The sequence below is a fragment of the Sarcophilus harrisii genome, chromosome 2, assembly GCF_902635505.1.
Source record: "Sarcophilus harrisii chromosome 2, mSarHar1.11, whole genome shotgun sequence".
Taxonomy (NCBI): Eukaryota; Metazoa; Chordata; class Mammalia; order Dasyuromorphia; family Dasyuridae; genus Sarcophilus; species Sarcophilus harrisii.
In genome coordinates, this window is record NC_045427.1 from 150,834,940 (window position 1) to 150,859,964 (window position 25,025).

General features: G+C 34.9%; 1 protein-coding gene across 6 annotated transcripts in view; it reads right to left on the reverse strand.

The window, feature by feature from the left end:
* RIN2 (Ras and Rab interactor 2) overlaps positions 1–25,025 on the reverse strand; it is a 214,610-nt gene that overhangs the window by 124,626 nt on the left and 64,959 nt on the right. For 2 of the 6 annotated variants that reach the window (XM_031951054.1, XM_031951052.1), the window contains exon 4: positions 10,283–10,342. The exons of the other annotated variants lie outside the window; for them this stretch is intronic. The gene's annotated coding sequence lies outside the window, so the exon portion shown is untranslated. The remainder of the gene's footprint in view (positions 1–10,282; positions 10,343–25,025) is intronic. 6 annotated transcript variants of the gene reach the window in all.

A 25,025-nucleotide genomic window follows, 5' to 3' on the forward strand; every position in this document is an offset into this window, starting at 1 on the left:
AGAGTAATTGTGGCTTTTAGGGATCTGTTTATTGAAGAACTGACAGGATCAAATCCATATTGAGATAAGGAAGGATGTCCAAATACCTTTAAGATATTAGAGTACAAGGCCTCCAAATTAAAGAAGTGAAATGCAAATCAGGAAACCTAATCACTGAGTGCTAAGGTACAAATAAAGAACCCATTGCATTTCCTTGGTTAAATGGGTTCCAGAGGAAAAATGTCACACTTAATAAGCTGGTTGTCCTGGATGGAGTATAGAATCAAAGAATTTTAGAGTGGGAGGGAATCTATGACACTAAACATATATTATTTTTATTTTTGACATACATTTCAATGGCCCAATTTGAGTGTAGACTTCTGAAGTGTGCAGAAATGTCTGAACTTAGAATGGGTCCTTAAGGATCATCTGAAAGGAGGCCAGTTAGAAGGTACAAAAGAGTTGACAGCATAGCAAGGCTCTGAAAATGAAATGTGGCCACAGAGGCAGCAGCAAGAGTGAGAAAAAATCTGTTGCAGCAATTACTTCAGGCTCTTGGGACTTCACCAATTTTGTCTAAGTCTCTGTAGAATCTGTCTGAGAAGCTACAGGGGAGTCAATGGAAAGGAATCCCTTTCAATGGGGAAGAAAACAGGACCGCTCACTATTAACCATTCTTATTCTTATTCCTCATAACTCACCTTTAAGCTATGAAAACCTCTGCTATGATCACAGGAGGCAAAAGAATGTAATAGCTTTTATATTGTTTCTGAGATCCCTAAATTTTAAAAATCCACAGATAGGAAATGTAGTTGCTCACAATTCCTTGCCTAGGTTCTAACCAAGTAAACATCTGTGAGAAGAGATATTCAGCATTCCTTCTTGCAAATGACTATTGTTAATAATAATAAAAAAAATCACAATTTATCTTTTATAAAGCCAGAGAATCATTATGAGAAGACAGCTGCAATAAAATCATTCTCACCTCATTATGGAGTCATTGTATGATAATGTGTCTGGAAAAAATTATTGATGACAAGCCAGTGGTATTCTAAGTCACATTCCACAGCTCAGGAAAAATGGTAAGGTTGTCTTAATTATAACTGGTGAGGAAAGTAATCTGCATGTGTATTAAATTAAATCCATCTCCACCCAAGGAGAAGTTTCCTGCTCACTACACCTCTGGGACATTTTCTCAATGTCCAGACAAATTCTTAGAAGACAGCTATAGCTATGGAATTCTACTTAATGAAAATAGTCACTTTATTTAAAAAAAAAAAAAAAAGAGATGAGGGGGCAAAGGAGGATAGGATAGAAGGAAGTGCAGAAAAAGTAAAAGAAGGAGAAACTTTGCCCTCCTGAGTAAACAGAAAGATAGTAAAGTAAAAATTCAAATCTTAACTCCCTTCTAAATAGCCAAATATATTATTTTCTTCAGGCTGCTATGTTGTGGGGCTAAGAGAACTGTATTTTAATATCCAAACCACAAAGACCTGGTTTTTCTCTATGTTATACCATTATCTGGCTCTTGGCAAAGTTAAAATTCTTCCTTTTGAAACTACTATTTCCTTTTGGAGGTCAGCTGAAAGCCCAGTTCAAGCACCACATTGATAAAGCTAAACACAGGACCACTCTCAAAAAAATCTATCAATTATGGGCTCCAGCATAAAAACTCCCCTTGGTGCCAGGGTTTAATAGACAATCTAGCTCAAAGGTGGCTTTGTGTTGGTGCAGCTGTAGCCACAAGTAAGAGTTAAAAGACTTATTTTAATGTCTCCCAACTTCCGTCAGTCCCGGCTCCCTTTTCTGTTGTCCTTGTTTAAAATTTTTAATTTTTTTATTTTGGAGAATAGGGCCTTATCATACAATTGAAGAAATACTTAAAACCTAACTTATGTATTTATTTTTACATGTTCCCTGTTAAGAGATCTCCTACCCTCCAGAAAACAGAAGCATTTTTTTAATCCCAGTTCATCTGTTTTCTGAAAATTAATGATATTCTATCTTTAGTTACATCCAGATGATAGCAAGTACTCGTGTGTGTGTGTGTGTGTGTGTGTGTATGTGTGTGTGTGTATAGTATATATATATATAGAGAGAGAGAGAGAGAGAGAGAGAGAGAGAGAGAAAGAGAGAGAGATAGAGATAGATAGATATAGATATAGATAGATAGACAGATAGATAGATGGATAGATAGATAGATAGATGGATAGATGGATAGATAGATAGATAGATGTAGATATAGATAGATAGATACAAAGTTGTAATTGGCTAATAACCAGAGACTGGGATGAAAAGTGGTATCTTAGTTGTTATCCTGAGTATATAAAATATTGAAATACATTTACTCATTCTGCAGATAGTATGAAATCATTTTAATTTCTTTTATTACTGAAATGGGGTAATTTAAACATATGTGCAGTTTTTTTTTTAATGCAGTTCTGTATTCTAGTGAAGCCAATCCCCTCTGTAATATCCCTAATATATACCAAATTGAACAGATTGGCATCCATACTATGATGAGGTATGTGGTTGTAAAGTCAAATTGGGCAAATGGCTCTTTTAAAAAGTGCCTAGTATTAAACATTTTATTCTTAATATGTTATAAAGCAAGTAATTTATAGATTCAAGAAGTAGTTATTCTATGTAACTTAATTCTTCCATTATCACAATATTATACATTTATATAGTTATTTACAGTTGACAAAGCAATTCGACATACATATTCCAATGAGAGAAGATAGTTTTGTCATCTTTTCTAGGATTCCTTCCTTGATAAACCCAGTCAGAAGTGATCCTTTCCTCATCTTAATATTCAGGACATTTGTTTGTCTTAGGTACTTTATACTCTGTAACATATGATTACTTGTGAATATATATAAATGTAAGTTAACAATAACATACTAAAAGTGTATATATATATATATATATATATATATATATATATATATATTACATATATAATACACACACACACACACACACACACACACACACACGCATCTCTTACCTCTTGCTAGATTGGAAACTCCCCAGAATGGAGACTAGGTCATCTCTGTTTCCTCCCACCATTCTGGGGCTTGATACAGTGCTGGTTAAAAAAATTTTAATTCAATATTTTGCCTATTTCATTGGCCCACACAATAACTGTGTGAGGCAGACAGAAACTAATATTCCGACTTCAAAAATGAGAAAAGTAGACTGATAATGAGTAACTTACCTGTCCAACATCAAAAAAGCTAATTATTGACACAATAATTGACTAGAACCCAGGTTTTCTGACTTCCAGTTCCGTGATCTTTTCACTGCACCATCACCTTCAAGTTGACTAACCAATATTTCCAGGTACAAATAAGCTAAAGCTGGATGATCACATAACCAATAATGCATCTGGTCTGTGATGACATGTGTACAGTTTGTGTTGCTGACTCCTCTTATTTCTACTTCAAGGTGAAACTTCTATGCAAACACAATCAGTTGGGAATAATTAAGGTCATTTTTGGGGATGGAACATTAGTCTATCAAGCAACTGTTTGAACTACATATGGGGCCAAACTGATTCGAGGCCCTGGCTTTCTGGTTCATGTAAATGTGGACTTGGGCATCCACCCCAGCAAGTTTGAAATAGCAAAAAGAAAAAAAAAAAAACACTAGAAATAGTCAGATATATACCCTAGACCTGAGGAAATCAAATTCAAAAAAGTTCAGAGAAAAGTTGGGATTAAAAGCTTCATTTGCAGGCAGATAAGAAACGAGAGAAACAGAAATAATACTGTTGTAGTGGTAAACTACAGACCACCCAGTCAGATAGAGGACATGAGTCTTGGTAGATCAAAAAAGTCACTGTGCTATGAGTCAAAATTCTCTACCAATAGCACTTGGGCCTTCAAAGCTTCAGCACTGGTCCTGGAATCAGGCCTTAAGTTTTAAAAACAAATAAGAACTTATAAGTCCTCACATTATATAGGTGAGTAAAACAGTAGAGAGAGCCAAGAAGTTAAGTCAGGTCCTTCTCCAAATCCAATGGTCTTTCCATTACAGCATCACGTCTCTGTGTTTTAGTCTTGGCTCTGTCACTAATTCACTATGTGATCTTGTCTTGTCTGGGATTTGGCTTACTTGTAAAATAAGAGAACTAGGAGGTTTCTTTTTACCTTTTCTTTGGTAGTGAGGTGGGCACTTGCTCTATGTAAGGAAGACATTTCTAATAATTAGGACTATTAATCAAGAGAATGACTTTCCCTCCTCCCCCAATAACACCCTGTCACTGAAGCAGAGGCTCAATGACTTCTTGTTAAGTACGTTATAAGGGGATATTCTGTCTAGGGTGGGAATTGAAACTAAAGCTTCCTTCCAGCCTTAAAATCTTATAACCACATAACTACTAGGTTCTTTTTCATCTTTTTTTTTTTTTTTTTTTTAAAGAAATCCAGGTAGGGGTAGCTAGGTGGTGCAGTGGATAGAGCCCCAGCCCTGAAGTTAGGAAAACCTGGATTCAAATCTGACCTCAGAAACTTACCACTTGCTAGCTGTGTTGTCCAGCCAACTCCAATTACCTCAGGAGAAAAAGCAAAAGCAAAAACAAAAACAGAAATGCAAGTTAAGTAAGTAACTTGCCCAGTCATACAACTAGTATCTGAGGTTGGATTTGAACTCAGGTACTCCTGATTCCATGGCTCTTTCCATTGCACGCCCTTGCTGACCTTTAATCTCTTTCATTTTAAGAAAAAAAAACTTACCTGATTTTATGTTTAAATTAAGCATGAGAGACAGCACAGTATAGTGGAAAGAACATTAGATTTATAGGCTGAAGGGGCAACTTGATGGTGCAATAGATAGGGTATCAGCCCTGAAGTCAGGAAGGCCTGAGTTCAAATCTAACCTCAGACACTTAACACTTGCTATCTGTGTGACCCTGGGCAAGTCATTTAACCCCACTTGCCTCTCCCCCCCCCAAAAAAAAAAAAAAAAAGATTTATAGCCTGTAGATTTGAGTATGAGCCTGGTATAGCCACCTGTAACCCTGGTCAAATTATGTAAACTCTATATCTTGGGGACAATACTCTTCAAACCATCTACCTCACATGATTGCTGTAAAGAAGATGCTTTGTTAACTTTAGAATGCTAAAGAAATGAAAGCTGCTGCTGCTGCTGTATTATTATCATTATTACAATCACAGTCCCATGAACCAATTCTGTAAAAAGGAAAATAGCTGAAGGAGAATTGGAGATTCTCAAATGTGAAATTATAACAATATAATTAAAAATAACTCTGAAAAGGAAGAGTGACATGCAAGAGGCTAATGTGCTTGCAAAGAGAACGCTCTAATGTCAAATAAAAACAACACAATATTACCATTACCCTTTGCCAGTTATATAGCATAATATAGTGTATAAAGCACTGGACATGTTGAATCTCATTCACTTGCCACAATCATTCAATCATTGCGATTGGCAGGATAAGTGTTATTAGATCCTTTTCAGAGGAGGAAATGGAAGTTCAGAAATGTTATATTTATTGCAGTAGGGACACAAGGCTATGTGGTGGAATATGAATAAGATTCTAAGTCTTCTGATTTATACTTCATTGTTTCTTCCACTTCACTCTGAAAGGCACATGACCCAGAACAATAAATACAAAGGTCTGGCAAGATTGGGTAAGAAGAATTTCAGGAAGGCTGGCATACAGAATGAGCTAAAGCTTCCAGAAGTACTGGAAACAATTGTAAAGTCTTGATTTTTAGATTAATAAAGAACAAAACAGACAGGCTCACTGCTTGAGGGGCAGGTAGAATTTAACAGGGAAAGAAGTGGACTACTCAATTTGGAGAGGGGGTCATGATGGTGGCTGTATTTTCCAGCTAAGAGAATGATTTTTTAAATTGGGAATAGTGAAGGGTGGGTGACCCAGTTACAGTAGTAAAAAGAGCCCGAGTGGCTCAATAAGCCTTAAAAAGTCACATAAATGCTATATGTTATTATTATTTATGTGCGAAAAAAGGCTTTTAGTGGACTGCAAGCTTGTAGGCACAAATGATGTAAAATGACTGCCCCAAAGAGCTAATATAAAATTAGATTGTATTGCTAGAAATATAGCCCAGAAGTCAGAGAATTTTATAGTTAAAAAGCTTATCAGTGGTTATCTAGCATGCTCATGATGACAAACTTGACAAGTGGTCATCCAATTTTTGCTTGAAGAGGGAGGACTTTGAGGAGCAGAGAGCCAAATACTCTCCTAAAGACAGCTCATTCCACTTTTTCAAAGCACTACTTGGTAGAAAGCTTTTTTTTTTTTTTTAAACTGATCTTAAGCCTAAATTAGTTATTTTACATCTTCCTTATCCATTGTATTTTTGCCCCCTGAAACTTTACAGAACAGATCTAATACTTTTGTTTAAAAAAAAAAACACACACACACACACACACAGCCTTTTCACTGATTGCTATTGTATCCCTCCAAAGTTTCTTCTTCTTCAAGCTAAACATATATAATTCTTTTCATCCACTCATCTTCATAAGGCATGGACTTGACTCCTTCATCATTTTAAATTTTTTCTTTTCTGTAAACTTTCCAACCTGTTAATATGTTTTCTAAAATGCAATTCTCAGAACTCAATCCAGTATGGCAAATACAGTCTGAATAGGGCACAGAACAATAGGATTACCATTTCCCTAGTCCTGAAATTATTTTTCTCTTAAAGTAGCCAAAGCATGGAGAAGCTTTTGTGGCTAACATAGCACACTACTGACCCATACTCCGTTTACAAATCATTAAATTGCCTTATCTTTTTCAGGTGAAAGGTTTTCCATCCAGATCTCTGCCATCTTGTATTTGAAAAGTCTATTTCTTGAATACAAGTAAGATTTTATGATAATCCCTACTGAATTTTATCTTGTTAGATTCAGCCCACTTTTCTGACCTATCAAGATAATTTAGATCCAGATTATGTCACCCAATGTTAGTTATTCCTCAAATATTAGTCACTGGGAAATTTAATAACAGTGACATCCTTCTTAATTTAAATCAATGACAATGTAAATAGCATACAGACCAAGGACACACCATTGATAAATGAAAACCTCCCAAAGTGACATGAAACTGAAACCATTTATTACTATTCTGTGTTTGACCACCCAACTAATTCCAAACATTATCTAATTGTGCTATCATCTAGCCCACAACACTCCATTTTTTTCCATAATAATGTAAGATATTTCACCAAATACTTCGCTAAATAAAATATATCTCCAATTATTAATAACTGTCAAAAAAGAAAATAAGATCAGTGTAGCATGATCTGTTTTTGATAATTAGGCTAGTTCTTTGTGATCACTATTTTCTTTTCCAAATTATCACTAGCCACGCCTTGAATAATAGTTAGAAAATTTTTTTAGTAATTCAGTAACTCACTGACATAGTTTGAAGATTACATTCTCTTCTTTTAAAAACCAGTTCAAATTTATTCTTCTCTTGACTTAAGATAACTCATCTCTGCTCTATGATCTTTCAAGTAACACTGACAATAACTCAACAGTCACATCAACTAGTTCTTTCAATACACAAGGACAAGATCATCTGGGTCAGATGACATGAATTCATTAAAGTATCTATGTATTCTTTTATTAGCCATTATTGGACTGTCCTTTCTGGTCCAAAGCTTATTTTCCTTGGTTAAAAAAAAAATAGAAGTAAAAAGAATTAAGCATTTATGCCTTGTCTCTATTATTGCCCCATTTAACCCAAGCAAACACTCTTCAATCCTACACCCTAACCTCCAACTGAACTTTGAGTTTCTCTTCCTTAAATGGGTCAGTGGAGAGCGTATTTAGCAGACAGAATATTCAGCCTAGAGTCAAGATGACCTGAGTTTAAATACTAACTTAACTTTAAACCTTAAACACTAACTGTGTGATCCTGAGCAATTTTCTTTACCTCTGTCTGCTTCAGTTTCCTCATCTGCAAAATGGGCATAATAACACCTCCCAAGATTACTATGAGAATAAAATAATATTGATAAAGTGCCTAGTACAATACCTAGCTCTTACTTAAAAAATGCTTATTTCCCCAGTACCTAGAACAGTGTTCTGCACTTCACAGTAGTTATTTAATAAATATTTGTTGAATGAAACTGACCTCAAATTAGTTTTCACACATAAAATTAATTTAATTTCTCTAACAACTGTAAAACTCCTTTGTAAATTTTCCACTCCATGACTGAATATAGCAAAGCGAGAATTATAATTAGATGCTATGCTATGAATTTAATTCCAGCTCTACTATTAAGTTCTTTTATATTCATTTCTTCAGGCATCTCAGTATTATACTTGCTCATTTAAGATAATATTTAATTTCTTTATCACCATCAGCTTTCTGTGATACATTCTGGAACATGAAATATTTCACATCCTTTAGGATCTTCCCATAATTTTGAATCACTGGGTTAAGTATAAAGCAATTAAATACATATGACATGATGAAATTATACCCAATAATTTAGAACCTTTCATCTGTGACTACTCAGCAACTCACCCAATGTGTTCATTTAATAAGGGGATGAAATCAATGACTGTTTTTTTACCCCACAGGGCAAAAGCCATACAGAACATGACAGGGAGACTATTCCTTGCCCTGTGTTTGTTTTGTTATGTGATATTCACCATCCTTTCTTTTACGAAAAGAGTTGTGCTCTTGAATCTTATCTTATGAAATATCCCAGGATTTGGAACGGGAAGAGACTTGGAAGATCATTAAGTCTAAATCTTGGGAGATCATTAACATTGTCATTCAAATCTGTAGATTTGAAGAAAACCAAGGCTCAAGACAGCAAATAGGATTTCATTTTTAGTTTTGACTCAGAGAAAAAGTGTTTAACATACACATATACAAATAAAAAAAGATATTTCTTTCTTTCAATGTTGGAAACTTATGCTGTGGGAACGCCAATATAGAGTACAAAGCACCTGTCACTTGGCAGGCAAGATGCCTGGAACTCAAGGAGATTCAATGGCTTAAGTTGAATCACAAGACTAGTAAAAGTGTCAGAGCTGGATCCTCCTAGATCTTAGTCCAGTATTGTAAGGGTTATACCATGAGATCTACAAAATATAAATGCAACGACCACATTTTTTAAACCAAAAATTCAAAATATAGTTTTATTAATTTAATGCACACATACATGATGCACATTTTTAAAATATCATGGCCAATTTTTTTTCTAGTTATAATTCATGATCCTTATTTTTTTTAATTAAAGCTTTTTATTTTCCAAACATATGCATAGATAATTTTTCAACATTAATCCTTGCAAAACCTTGTGTTCCAATTTTTTCCTCCTTCTCCTACCTTCTCCACCAGATGGCAAATAATCCAATTGAACAATCCAGTTAAACAAGGTAGAAATATATGCCAAATGTATACATATTTATACAGTTATCTTACTGCACAAAAAAAAAAAAAAATCAAATCAAACAGAAAAAAAATGAGAAAGAAAATAAAATGCAAGCAAACAACAACAAAAAGAGTGAAAATGCTATGTCTGAACCATACTCAGTTCCCATGATCCTCTCTCTGGGTACAGATGGCTGTCTTCACCACAAGATGACTGGAACTAATCTGAATCATCTCATTATTAAGAGAGCCATGTCCATCAGAATTGTATTTTATGGACGGTGTCATGCTGGCTGGTGAAGAACTTCTGTTTTCTTGGTGTTGACTGTCAGGCTAAAATTGCAAGTGGCAGAGAACTGATCTATACTTTGATGCATCTCAATCTTAGAGGTTGTACTGAAGGCACAATCATGTAGATTGTACTGGATGCTACGGAGGAAATTCTCATTCAGGTATGCATGAGACTTTTGTCATATTTTATAGTTCATACTTCACCAATTTAGAGCTCAAAGGGACCCCAGATGCCATCTAGTTCCCCTCATTATATAATTGAAAAAACTGATATTTAAAGAAGTTAAGTGAGTTGCCCCAAGTCTAATCTATATCTAATATATATCTAGATCAAACTTGAACTCGGGTCTTTTAGACCCGAGAAGTAGAATAATTATTTATACACATATATATGTACATACATAAACCTATACATGTTTCATTGTATATATATATGTACAATGTAATATTAATACTCAGTTATAATAAACATTAAGAACTTGGAGAAACAAGGGAAGATTTATAAGACATGAATAAAGTAAACAAATCCAGGAAAATTATACACACAATATAAAAATAGGAAGAACAGTAAAGTGAAACTAAATTTTAATGATGAATCTATAGAAAGTTAATGAGCAAACATACCTCTCTCCATTCAATGTAGAAGCTGGGAATATGGGTATATTATGTTGCATATGCTATGTGCTAGGAGAGAAAGTAAAGTTCATGTTATATAATTCCACAACAATTAATGGTGCTGTTCAAAGTGATGAGGATACAAAGATCAATCCCCAAATCAGCCAAACTAGAGGTTTATATTCTATTGGGGTGATAATGGAAAAAGGCAGGGAGCAAAAAAGGGAACAAAAAGCTCTAAAAATATTTAGGAAGAGAGAAAACATTTAATAAGTGGGGAAGATAGGATAGTCAAGAAAGGAAGGGTAGATTTGTATATAATATGAATGAAGGAAAGTAGGGTAAAATAAAGAGTAGAAAAGTCAAATTGGAATAAAATTGTTTAAAATTTTAAGAGTTAGTCTAAGGAACAGGGAGCTAGTGAAGGATTTTGAACAAAAGAATGATTTGGTCATTCTCGTACTTTAGATAGATTATTTTAGGGTTTTTTAAAACTCCTTCCACTCATGACCTCTTTTTACCCAAGAAATTTTTATGTAACCTTGAGTATGTAGCTTTACAAAATAGGTATACAAATTAAACATTTACTGATAATAAATCATAATTTTGCAACCCCCCACATTAACTTAGGTGACCACACATGGGATTGCAACCTACAATTTAGAAAGCTTTGGATTACTTTACAGTTATGTGAAGAATGGATTAGAAAAAGAAATGTCTTAGAGATAGAATAAATGAAACTTAAACTTGACAGGATATGAAGAATCAATGACAGAATAGTCAAAGCATACTATCATGGTTGCGAATCTGGGTTGACTGCAAGGATACAAGCAAGGATACTGCAAGAGACAAGCTTAGTGGGGAAGATGAATTCAGTTTTGGATATAGCAAATTTAAATGATAGCTGGGACATCCAAGTAGATGGGGACAAACATCACATAGCCGAAATTTATAACTAAAGTTTAGGAGACAGGTTAGAACTATATATTTCTATATATGCTTAGATACAAAGAAATATCTTTTTATTTGAGTCAGCTAGATAGAAAACAAATGAATCTACAGAAATAGATAAAATCACCAAAAGAGAAAAGAAAAGACAATTAGGAATAAAGAATGGAACATTATTACTATGATTACAATAAATACTATATAAAACACTAAACAGAATGGTCAAGCAATAAGTATACAGAAGGTACAAGTTTAAAAAAATATGGAAAATCCAAGTAAAGAAGGATTACTTATAATTGAGAAGACCTAGGAAAGCATTTGAAATAAATCTTAAAAGAAAAGTAGATTTTAATAGGCAATAACATTGGCAATGATGAAGATAGAAAGAAGAATCCAAGTACAAAGAATGGTGTGAACAAAATCATAGAGGTAATACCATCTGAGACATGTAATGAGGTCCATGAATAATCCATCTTGACTGGAAACAGTATTTTGTCAGGATTTGTGAAAAAATAAGACTATAAAACACATGATAGCCCCATTCTGCGGCAGGTTTAGACTTAGATTCATTAAATTTAAGAGCTAAAAGTTGACAACTTGTCCAAAATTCTCATTTCCGTAATGAGAAAATTGAGATCCAGAGGGTAAGACTGCATGCTCTAAGTCTCCCAGCTATTTAATGGCAAAGCATAGACTAGAATCAAAATCCTCTGACTCCCTAGCCCAAGTTATTTCCAGTACATCATGTTAATAATACCCCATCTTGAACTTTGTGTTCCAGAAAAGGAAAAAAAAAAGGTCAAAGATGAATTAGCAAAGGGCAATGAAATACAGTCTCTTTCCTCAGATTACTAATAAGAAGGATTCATTCTAGTTTGAAATAAATAAAAAATAAAAAGTTATTTCAAAAGACTTTAATATATTTAGGAATAGTTTTGTAATTAAAGATGGTGACTTTGAAGAGAATAATTTTATATTTCTATAAAATAGATACTGTCTTGCAACATTAACTATGAAAGCTTTGAAAATAAAACAATTTACATACATTTATGCAATTAGCATAAACATAATCCATCTAATTAATCTCATTTTTTCCTGTTGATAGTCACATTAAAGTTTTGAACTAGATCCAAATATAAGGATATAATTCAATAAGACAACAGTCTAGCAGCTAGGAGTGATATAGGTGGAATACTTTTCCAGTTTGGCTGGTAAGAATGGAAATCCAGTGTAATGGCAATGTAATACTCTCCTTCATGCTTCTGAGCTGCTCTATTTAATATGTCAGAATTTCAGAAGAAAAGGAAAAAAAATATAGCAGCCTCCAAATCTACAAGCAGCCTTGTTGTACTACTGTCCAAAATATCATATAGAGATCCAAACTTATTTATAAAATGTCAGCACCACAAAAATAAATCTATCAGTTATTAGCTTCCACTTTGATTTAAATAGTTTCCTTGATTAATAAGGTTTATAGGAAAGATAATGAGTTCTATTTTATTTATGTAGAGTTTAGGTTTGAGATGTGGAAGTAGAGCTAAGGGAAGAATGGGGATGGATATATAGGATATATATAGGATAGCTGGTCATCTGGTAATACTTAAACTCATGGAAGGGAATGAATTAACTGAGAAAATGTAGTGAAAAGAAACTCTAGACCAGAGTTGTGAGAAAGAGCTCTACTGAAGGAGAATGATATTGATGATGATTTAGCAAGAGATTGAGAAATTCCAGTCAGACAGATAACAGGACAACCAGGACATAGGGTTCACTACACTGAGAGGAGACAAAAATTAGAAAGGGGCAATCTGATGGCAAAGATCAGGAAGGATGGGACTAAGGACACATGTAGAGTTTGGTAAGAAAGGTCATTTCATTATCTGTAACTGGAGGAAAAGAAGTAAGAGTGAGGAATAATGTTTCAAGAAGGAGAGAACAAAGACCATTCCCCCCACCCCATAAATAAGAGCCTTAGTTCTCAGCTGAGAGAGTATCATTAGAAAGAAGGGAAGAGATTGGTAGTGTAAAGAAAGACATTCTGAAATAACTTCTGTGGACAGTGAACCAGGAAAGCAATTGGGGAGAAATAAATAAGTTGCACTGCTGTAATGAAGGGGTAGTTGAGTTTAGGTAACACAAATTTGTGGTGTGCCCAGTCAGCAAACTTTCTCTATCTCTATTCTCCAGCAGTATATTAGTAGGAGCAGAGGAGGTAAAGAGTGGGAATAATCCAAGGCTGGAATTTGACAAGAGATATATGAGACAGTGAATGGGCAAGGGGTTAAGGACTTATAATTTAGACAGCACTGCTAGACTTTTATCCCTTCATAAAAATTTCTCCTGTTAATTCCAGCCTACACTGATTTCTCCCCTTCTAATCTCTTTGCTGTTCTCCCTAGATTTTATTAAAGGTCAGGCACTGTATGACAAAAACAAATTCTACAGTCTTCATGGTATCTAATTGAAAGCAGCAGGGTATAATGGAAAACGCTCCAGATTTGTAGGCAGAAGATCTAGGCTCAAATCACAATTCTTTACTTATTTCTTTTGTGTCTGGGACTCAATTCCCTCATCTGCAAAATGAGAAGACTGGTCTAGATGACTTAAGGACATCCTCAGCTCTGCCCTGATGATCCTCTGCTAGGGAACATAGGAAACACTCATTAAATAGTTGTGCTACTCTAGTATCTTTTTTTTTTTAAACCAAAAAACCCTCTAAGATTCTGAGCCTTCAAAGATCAAATCAATTAGAAATTTGTTTTTTCATAATAAGAATACACAATGTCCTATTTCAAAACAATTACTGACATTTACTAAAATAGAAGCTTCTTTTTATATGGCTCAGATCACCTTTCTTTTCAATTGATCCTTCTACTTTATATCCACATTGACTGACCCTTTGTTAAGTGAATTTGTCGTAGTGGTAGACGAAAACATAGTCTATTCACTTCCATATGAAGGAACAAAAGTAAACATAGAATCTAGGGCAGGGGTGCCTAATGTTTACAGGAAGTCTTGCACAGTGCATGGAAAACACTAAGGATTTTAAGTGTTATCCAACCATTTCTATGCAGTGGAACTACTAATAGTATTTAAGTCTCAACAAGAACAAAATAGAAATAAATATTTTAACCAACTTTAAGAATAGAAAATACAAAAATATGGGGAACATAAATCTTTTGGGAAGATACAAGGTACAAGTGTACATTAATTGAAAATGAATCAATAAAGAATACCTGTCTTTTGGACTCTGATAAATTTGACATCTTTTGTTTGTTTGTTTTTAGCAATATTCAGTTTTGTCATGATAAAATACTCTTGGAAAAGTGTTAGCCTGGAAATTAGGAAAGCTATGTTGAACTGTGTTCTTCAGCAAACTAAGTATATATTCTTGGGCAAATCTCTTCATTTTTCTTTGCCTCAGTGACCCTACAAAGATCTTACTATCCCTAATATAAAACACACTCTCTCCCAGCTCAGGGATTTTCAGTAGCTGTCCTCCATACTTGGAATACTTTCCTCATCACTGCCTCATGAGCTCCCTGGCTTCTTTCAAATATAGCTAAATTCTCATCTTTTATAAGAAGTTCTTCCCTATTATCCTATGCTAGTGCCTTTTTTCTGTTTCTCATTTCCAATTTATCCTGTTTATCAGGGCTTATTAAACTTTTTCTACTCGTGTCCCTTTTTCACTAGAGAAATTTTTACATGGCCCAACTATGGGTATATAGGTATATAAAATAGGTATACAAGTGAAACATTTACTGATAATAAATTATAATTTCATGATCCCCATATTCAGTTATATGATCTCATAAGGGGTAGCGACCCACAGTTTAAGAAGCTTTTCTGTATATAACTTCTTTATATATCTGTTTACATATTGTCTCTCCCATTAAACTATGGCTTCTTAATGGCAGGAAATGTTTTCTTTCTTTTTGGGGGGAAGGGGAAATCAATATTAAGTGACTTGCTCAGGGTGCCACAGCCAATGAGTGTCTGAGTTTAGATCTGAACTAGATCCTCCTGACTTCAGGACAAGTAGCTCCATCCACTTCATCCCCTAGCTAACCCCTTTTCCTTTCTTGTTCTCTTTAGCATTTAACATAATGCCAGGCACACTGTATATACTTAATAAATGTATGTTGACTTCAGGAGTTTTCATCTGTAAAATTAAGGGGAAGGGGAGGCTAGATTGAACTACACAATTTCGAGAGCTTCGCTGAGTTCTAACACACTGTAATTCTATGTTCAAAGAATTCTTTGGACATAGTGATGGCATAAAATACACCTATAAAGTTAGTATTGATGTTCAAATTTAAATATTGCCTTTGACACATGGTAGCTAGTAATGCTGAGCAAATTATTTAATTTCTCAGGTGCCAAAAAATTCTCTAAATGTTAACAAGTCCTGATCTGCATTACTGAAGGGTGTTTTCCTCACTGGGAGTGCCCTATAACAATGAAATTACAGGTACAGTTCTCCAAGGAGTATCTATATTGTATGTCTTAGTATGCTTGTTTTGTTTTTAAAAAATCAAAGTGATTCCCTTTACAGTACAACCACACTATGCTGTGCACTGGTAAACTACATTTAGAATATTGTATTCAATTCTGGGCATTAGAAAGCTGGAGTGCATGCAGTGAAAGATGAATAGACTAATGAAAGGTGAGAAAACTATATATCAAATGGAAAATGATAGAAAGTACGAAAAAGATCTTTGCAGAAGAGAATGGAAAGAAATGAAAGCCATTTTCTTGTATGTGAAAGGCTGCTCTATAAAGAGGACACTTGTCCTGTGGCACTATAGAAAAGAAAATTAGAACCAGTGGATCAAGTCACAATGAGACATATTTCAACTCAATGTTAGAAAAAAACTTTCAACTATATGGGTATAACAGGCTGAATGGTATAGGAGAAGGGGTGTAAAATATTACCAGAAATGTAAGACTGAAAAAAAGGAATAGGGCTGGCTAGGGAGCAAGAATGAGGGATAGTTTATGGGTTGCCCATATGCTCTATCAGTATCTGTTCAATGTCAAGAGACCCAGAGGAAAGCTGCCAGCACACTGCATCAATCCTCCTCAGAGAATTTATAGCAGGATTTGAATAAGAGGAGCCAGACTGGATGAAAAAATATGGTTGGATTGCAATCTGCACCACTGGGTAAGTATCCAAATTGATCAGAGAACATGTCTACCAAATTATTTCAATAACAAGTTAGGAAACTCTGAATTTCCCTGCACTAAAAGCATCCAAGCAAAGCCTGGGATGATTACTGCTCAGGAATGCATTGTACTTTAAAAGAAGCACACATGGATTGTAAGGATTGACCAGATGACTTTTTTGGTCTCTTGCAACTTTCAGGTCCCATGAGTGTATGATCCACCTACTTCCTATTCTGCCTTGGTTCCAGTCAGTGAATTGATACTGATAATAATAGCACTTATATAGTATTTTAAGATTTGTCAAAGCACTTCACAACTATTAGCTCATTTGTTCCTCAGAAGAACCCTGAGAGATGGTGCTATTATCCTCATTTTACCATTGAGGAAACTGAGGCAGGAAAAGATTAAGTAACTGGCCCAGAGTCACACAGATAGTTAAATGTCTGAGATGGGATCTGAATTCAGGTCTTCCTGACCATCAGTGCAGCCTTCACTTGTACCACTTAGTAAGCACACAATACATTAAGCATCAGTGTAAAATCATTCAAAAGTCTATAAAATGTCTTCTTTGGTTGAGATATGAAAAAACAAGTTCAAGATAAGTCCTTACAGTGCAAAATGGGCTTTAGCAAAGAGGCCCTTCCCTCCAGCTCTCTGTCTCCATTTTCATTTCCTACACAAATATTTATGTAAGTTCTGTGATGCAATATGCTGCTTTACCCTGTTATTTCAGGCTATAGAAAACATTTGGGTGTGAAGGAAAATGTAAATCAAAAACCTTCAGCAAATTAATAACAAGGGCACACAGAGCTGCAATGATGCATGAAGCACAAGATGGCTCAGCTTCAGACCCCTCCTTGTGGAAAAACAATAATGACTGACAGTCACTTCTAGCATGCTACTATTAAACAGGGCGGTCCACTTTTTATGCCAATAGCACATTATCACAAGAGCTTTAAAAAGTCATGGGCAAAACCAGAAAACTTGGGTCCAGAAAGTAAAGTGAATTCCCACAGGATATACAGTGAAGTTCCCAGAAATCAGGGATCTCCTATGTGTGATCTCTGAAGATTGGGGTGAAAAGGTAGGGCTGAAAGCAGCCCTCTACTGGTCTTTACTTATAGGAAAATGCCCCCCCAAAGCCTGCTGGGATGGGTTATTTCACCAAGACCACCAGCAGTACCAAACCTACTACATGAGAGACCCGACTGTACACTATGGAGTAGTAGACACTTTACATCAGAGGGATGGCCTTCATTTGACATTACCAGGCTTTAAGATGGGGAATGGAAAAGGAAATGGGAAAAGCTTATAATTTCCCCCTCTTTTTTTTTGTTAGTTCCAACCTCAGATTCTGCTCTAGCTAAGCATCTTCTACATCCAATTACTCAACATACATCAGACTTTTGAAGCACCTAAAATGTGCTCCTATTTTCATTACACTGTTCCCTTTCCTTACAGAATTGCAAACTCTCAGAATTAGAAAGGAATTCAGAGACCAACATAATCTAGTCCGCATCTGACCAAAGGACACTGAAGTAGTTAATCCTCCCTGAATCCTCCTTTTCAGGGCTACTCATCTACCTTTGGGATCCACCACTCACCCAACTTTCACCTGCGGTTTCAAGAAGCCTGTGCAGTAACTACACCCAGTAAACCATTTTGATAGACAAGCTAAACTAGGATGAAGGTAACCAACAGTCCTTAAGTCTGTCTGTGAATCACAGACATGTCTAACTCAAAGTACGTTCAGACTTTGCCCAGCAATTTGTTCCAACAGCCACAAAGGCGGCTGGAGCAGGTGCTGTGGAGTGCTAAGAACTTGGTTAGACAAGAAAGACCCCAAGATCACCACTGCATCATGATTCGTCACCCTGACTTCTGTTCTGCCATTGTATTTCAATGACTAGAAGAAAGAGGGAGGCTGAAGACTTTGCACAATTTTGCACAACTTAAATCCAATTCAGTGCAAGTCAAGACAACCTCTTGTGGTGTGGCTGGTCTTCTCGGAAAACAAAAGACAAACAATTGCAGTAAGCCCTCAAATCTAATATATGCTATGCCCTGTCCCCTCTGGGCAATATTCCCTGACTAAACTATGTTCCATTCCATTCGACCCCCCCAAAACTGGGACAGCATGCTATCTGCAGTGAGGGTTCAGGAAAGCGGTAGTACTGTTTGACTGAAAAACTGACCCTTTATTTCAGTCCTTCTCCCCCAGACAGTTCCCATATTTTGCCAATTAGCATTTGACTGCTCCACCAAAGCTAGGTGGATAGAACTTTGGCTTTGGAGCCAGAAAGACCTGAATTCAAATCCAACCTTAGACTTCTTACTAGCTCTCTGACCCTGAACAAGTCACTTAAGTCTCCTTTAGCTTCTCATCTGTAAAATAAGCAGGGAAAGGAAATGGCAAACCATTCCAACATCATAAGAAACCACAAGTGGGGGTCACAAAGATATGGACATGACTAAAAGGACTAAACAAGACCCATGATCTTTTTTTCTTCCTTTAGAATGTGAGTTTCCTGGACAGAAACGTTGTTTTTGCCTTTCTTTGTACTCAACACTTGGCAGAGTGCTTGGGACACAGGAGGAGCTTAATAAATGTTAGTTGATAATGATGTTGATACTGATGATTAAGCATAGAAACATGGGAAGACTTGGATGAACTGAGAATATAACTAGAAGAAGAATATATATGCCCACTGACCATAATAATATAAATGAAAACAATAAAATGCTTCCAAACTCAGACTGATTAATTGTAACAGCCAATTTGGTCCCAGAGGACTATAGAGAAATATACCTCCTTTTTTCTTAGCAGAGAGGTGGAGGAATAGAGAAAGACTGTTACAATGCTTTCTTAGAAGAATTTTTCTTAAATTTTTCTTTGTTACAAATGAGCATTCAATGAGATCTGAGTGGGGGAAAGGGTATGTTGGGAAATGGTTTTTATGTTTAAAAAGTAGAATAAATAAAAGATATTACTTGGGTAAGGAGAGATGTGATTTCCAGAACACATTTCATCTAAAAGTCAATTTGTTTATTGCAACAAGAAGAGTGACATTTTACCTACCAGCCAAGAGCTATAGCTGAAAGAAAGGTCAAATTCAGAGGGAAGGGAAAATAAATTGGAAAAGAAATTCCCATTCCCATTTAGATTTACCCTGGCTGGTCATAATGAAAGCACAGTTGTATCGAATAAGAGAAGTTATTTGAGTTGCCTGCTTTTCTCACAGAACCTCCATTGTGGAGATAGAGCTTTTTCACCTGTATGGATTATTGGGAGTCATTCTGCTCTCTGCTTTCCCAAAGAGGAGTATTAATCTTTTTGGAATGATACCAGGCCATGCTAGGTAGCTGACCCCTCAAGGCCACAAAAGGAAGAAAGGTCCATAAAAATAGCCAGAAGAACTTGAAGGATCACACTATAATCAGTAAAAGTTGTCTGTGGCCTGGTTTTTAAATTACTGGGTCAGATGACTGAGGTTCATATGGCAGTCATTAAAAATAAAAGGTGAAGCTAGTTAAAGAAAGCAACCTTCTTGAGGTGACTGGCCTTGGATAGAAATACCACTAGTAGAACTGGTTCCCATATTAATGAAAATTTCCAAACAAATTAGGACCAAAGAATTTAGGATGGAAGAATATTTACTCTGAGCCCCTCCTTTTGTTGTAGTCCAAAGAGGATTAAGAAATGAGAGATTCAAGGTCATTCGGGTAGGAAAAAAAAAAAATCAGGATTCAAACTCAGGCCCTCTCAGTTTTAAGTTCAGGCCTTCCTTTTTCCAGGCCTTTCTATTATAATACTTCCCAAATACATGAATGATTATTTTTATTTAGTTGTTTTCAGTTGTGCCTGACTATGACCTCATTTAGGATTTTCTTGACAAAGACACCAGAGTGGTTGGCCGTTTCCTTCTCCAGATCATTTACAAGTGAGGACACTGAGACAAACTGTATTAAGTGACTTGCTCAGGGTCACACAGCTAGTAAATATTTGAGACCAGATTTAAATTCAGGTCTTTCTGACTTATAGTCCTGCACTCTACCCACTGGGTTTACAGGAAGAATAGATGCTGTATAGTACTCAGTGTAAAGAGAAGCAGCTATTTTAAATATTCACCTGAGTCATCTCTATTCAGCATGAAATCAGAAAATATCAGAGAACCTGGGTTCAACTTCCCCCTCTGATTCTCATTCCTTGTATATTGTTGATTCATTTCATCTCATCAGCTTTAGTCTCCTTATTTGGAAGAGGAAAAGGTTTGATCAAATGGTCTTTTAAGTTTCTTTGAGGTATAGATCTATATGATTCTCTAGAAGATTTAGGGCTGAGTGTTAAATGATTAATTACCAGCTTCACAGTGTCTTCATGACTCATTTCCAAAAGATCAATTGGCTGATTTGCCAAATTCAATAATTCTTTGGTGAAAAGAAAGCAATGGAATTTAGGAGCCTAAAGACCTAGGTTGAATCCATATTTCTATCATCTATTACTGGGCTAAGTTACCTATCCCCACTGACACTGTTGCATCATGTGTTTGTTTTTCAATGCTTATTTTCAGTCCCCAGTTCTTTATTTCCTTATTTGTAAAATGTAGATGACTTCAAAAATCCCTTCTAGCTCTGAATCTCTGATCCTCTAAAAGTCTCCAAAGTTATTTTTTTTTCAAATTTGTAAAGAAAACATACTTATTATTCTATTCTGTTCCTCTTATGCCTTTAGAAGTCAAGATGTGCAATGGTTTACCTAAGAAGCCAGGGATTCTATAGAAAAGTCATATACTGGAACTCAGAGAGAGAAAAAAAAGACTTGTATCATGGTTTAGGCTTTTGGACTGTCTGGCCCTCCCCAGTGGAACTCAAGAATCTGAGCCAGGAACCCCAGCACTTGAGATTTTCTCCAAGGTAAGAATCTGCTCCTCTGAGATCCTGCCATCAAATTCCTTTACAAAGATAATATGCTATTTTAATCAAAATGTTTTCCATGTTCCTTTTATATATCGAAACTGGGGGAATATTAAAATTGGGAATGAATAAAAAAAGTAAAAAAGACAAAAACAAAAACCCAATACCTAAAAGACAATATGATAGAGAGAAAGGGATATTTGCATTGAAATTTGACATAGGTTCAAATTCTATCTCTGATTTTTGTGTGATCTTAAGTCATTAATTTCCCTGGACTTTAGTTTCCTGATTGGATTAGGCAGTTTCTCTTGTTTCTTTCAGAAGCGGCTAGATGGCTCAATGGATTGAGTATTGAATTTGGAATCAGGAAGATCTGATTTAAAATTTGATCTCAGACACAAGTTGTGAGACCATGGACAAGTCATTTAATCTCTGTTTGAAATCCACTGGAGAAGGAAATGGCAAACTAAAATGGCAAACTACTCCACTATTTTTATCAATAATATCCATCAGGGTCTCAGAGTCAGACACTGACTGAACAACCCATACAACAATAACAAAAAATGTCTCTTTTGGCTTTACATCTATGATTCTAAATTAATACTTGTGTTTTTTCCTCCAAATAACTGAAATATATAATATAAAAATTTCTTTCAATTAGGATCAAGTGTAGATAAAAAAAAAATTTCACTATACAAGTAAACGATAAGAAGTAACTTTTATATTAAATCAACAAAAGGCATTTTCGCCACTGAAAGTGCTGTTAAAATTCTAATTAGCAGTGATAGTAATTCACATATTAGGCTATAAAAATGACTATAAATAATTAAAACTTAATTATCCTTATTCAATAATGTGCTTGCTTCCCCAAATTCCTATATTTTTAATCTTATTCTTTAAATGAAATATTGATCTGCATAATTAGATTGCCACCATCATAATTAGTGTATATTAGTGACTACCTTCTTGCCCTCCAGGTCACTGTCATTCTGACACTGTCATTGACCCAAAATTAAAAACTATACAAAAGGAACAGGACATATGAAGAAGATGCTAAATGTGGAATTATATGAATGATGTGACTCAGTTAAGGACTATTGTGGCACTAAACGAAAACCACTTAACCTCTTAGGGCCTCAGCTCTAATCTATCAAATAAGGATGTAGGACTAGATGTACTTTGATATCTCTTTAGCTAGCTCTTGATCCTATAATTCTTGCACACATTTAACATATATTGGATTACTTGCATCTAAGGAAGGGGTGGGGAGAAGAGAGGAAGAAAAAAATTTAGAACACAAGGTTTTGCAAAGGTAAATGTTGAAAACTGTGCATACATTTTAAAAATAAAAAGCTTTAAGAAAAAGAAAAAATGGAATTAGAAAAGAAATTTTATAGAAAAAAAATATAATTTCTTTTTTTTCTTTTGATGACTAAGAAGAAAAATAAAAATATAAAGGTATGAGAAGCATAAATAAAAACAAATTGTTAATCATAAAAATTACTAATAAATATGAAAAAAATTTTTAAATCTTATATTTCTGTGAAAACTTAACATTCTTAATAATGGAAGAAGGAGTTCAGAGATTTGATATATTTCCCATTTATTTTATAAATAACTGCTTCCTAGAAAGCACGTGAAATCTTTTTCAGATAATCACAATTCAAATTTCTAGCAAATCTTCACTATTCAATAAACAACATGCTCTAAAACGCAAAGCTCATTTTTGAGCCAGGAAAACAACTTTTATCATAAAAACAACACAGTAAAGACCAACAACCTTGAAAGACTTTAGATCTCTTATTAATGCAATGACCAATTGTGATTCTAGAGGGCCATTGCTGAACTATGCTACTCTCCTTTTGACAAAGTGATAGATTCAAGATGCAGATTGAAGCATGCATTTTTGGACATGGCTAATGTGGGATACATTTTGCTTAACTACAAATATTTATGCAAAAGTTTTGTTTTACTTTTCTTTTTCAATGGAGATAGAAGAGGATGAGAGAAAAGAAAAACTACTATTAATTAGAGAAATTTAAATTAAAACAACACTTAAGTACCTCACATCTCTCAGATTGGCTAAGATTACAGGAAAAGAGAATGATAAATGTTGGAGGAGATGTGGGAAAATTGGGACACTGGTGCATTGTTGGAATTGTGAAAAGATCCAATTATTCTACAGAGCAATGTGGAACTATGCCTAAAGGGCTAGAAACCCTTTGACCCAGCAGTGCCATTCTGTATTCCAAGGAAATCATAAAGGAGGGAAAAGGACCCACATATGCAAAAATATTTGTAGCAGCTCTTTTTGTAGTAACAAAGAATTGGAAAATGAATAGATGCTCATCAATTGGGAAATGGTTGAATAAGCATGTGTATGAAAATAAAGGAATATTATTGTTCTACAAAAAATGATGAACAAGTTGATTTTTAAAAGGCTTGGAATGATTTACATGAACTGAACTGAGTGAAACAAGCAGAACCAGGACTACATTGTATACAATAACAGCAAGAATGTGCTGATAAGCAACTGTGAAAGACTTAGTTATTCTCAGTGGTTTAGTGATCTAAAACACTACCTAACTAAACCACAGACATCTAAATTTGGACAGAAAATGCCCCTTGCATCCAAAAAAAGAACTATGGAGATTGAATGTAAATCAATGCATGCTATCTTGACTTCTTTTTTGTTTTTTTTTTTCCCCTCTCCCACGATTTTTCCCTTTTGTTCTGATTTTTCTCTCCCAATATGATTCATAAAGCAATGTATATTGAAAATAAATTAACTAATTTAAATAAAGATAAAAATAAAAAATCCATCATTTGATGGAAGCTCAGACAGTTCATTAGTGACAAACCCAATGTCCACTGACATCTAGTCCAGGATCCTGACAATCCCATTAGGGAGCCAATACTAAATAATGAAATATTCCTAAGCAAACAAATGGCACCATTCTACATCAGTAAGACCCTTCAGCTTATCATTTAGTTGTGTGCAAGGTTTTAACTTGTCCTTTTCAATGTAGAATTATCTAAATTAAGGAAACAGGTCTCAGGAGATCTATTGATATACCAAGTTGACCAAAAACTATCATCAATAATGTGATATAATACTTTTTACTAGGGGCTTTTGGATGTATAGCTGTTTGTAACATATTTTAACTTTGGATTATTCTGTTTTGCTCATATCAAAAGTTCAAATATTTTTATTTTTTTCTCCTAACCTTAAAATAGCTTGCATTCATGAGAGAGTGGATCAGGATTGTTCTTAGTGTATATCCACCTCAACCAATTCTAATGTTCACTTGGGAGTTAGCTCTTCAGCTTACTCCCTGGCACAGAATAGTTATCACTAAAGTTTTCCTACAAAAGATCTTCATTATTGCTTTATTTTTGAATTGTAAGGGAAGACAAAAGCTTAAAATATTTCTCAACAAAAGGTATCATCTATATATTTTTTTTAACATCCAAGTTACTTTCCTTTTACATAGGAAAGATTAATAATACATGGCACAAACTAGTATCTTCACTATAAACTCTAATGAAAAATTGATGGCAATCTTTTATTCTCCACTGAACACTCATTTTATGTTCTATCAATGATTATTTGCAAAAAACAGTTGGTTTTTCTCAGGTCTCACATGCTTCCAAGGACGCAGATAACTCGGTGTGAAGAAAATGAATCAGGATTCGATGACAGGAAAACATAGCTATGAAT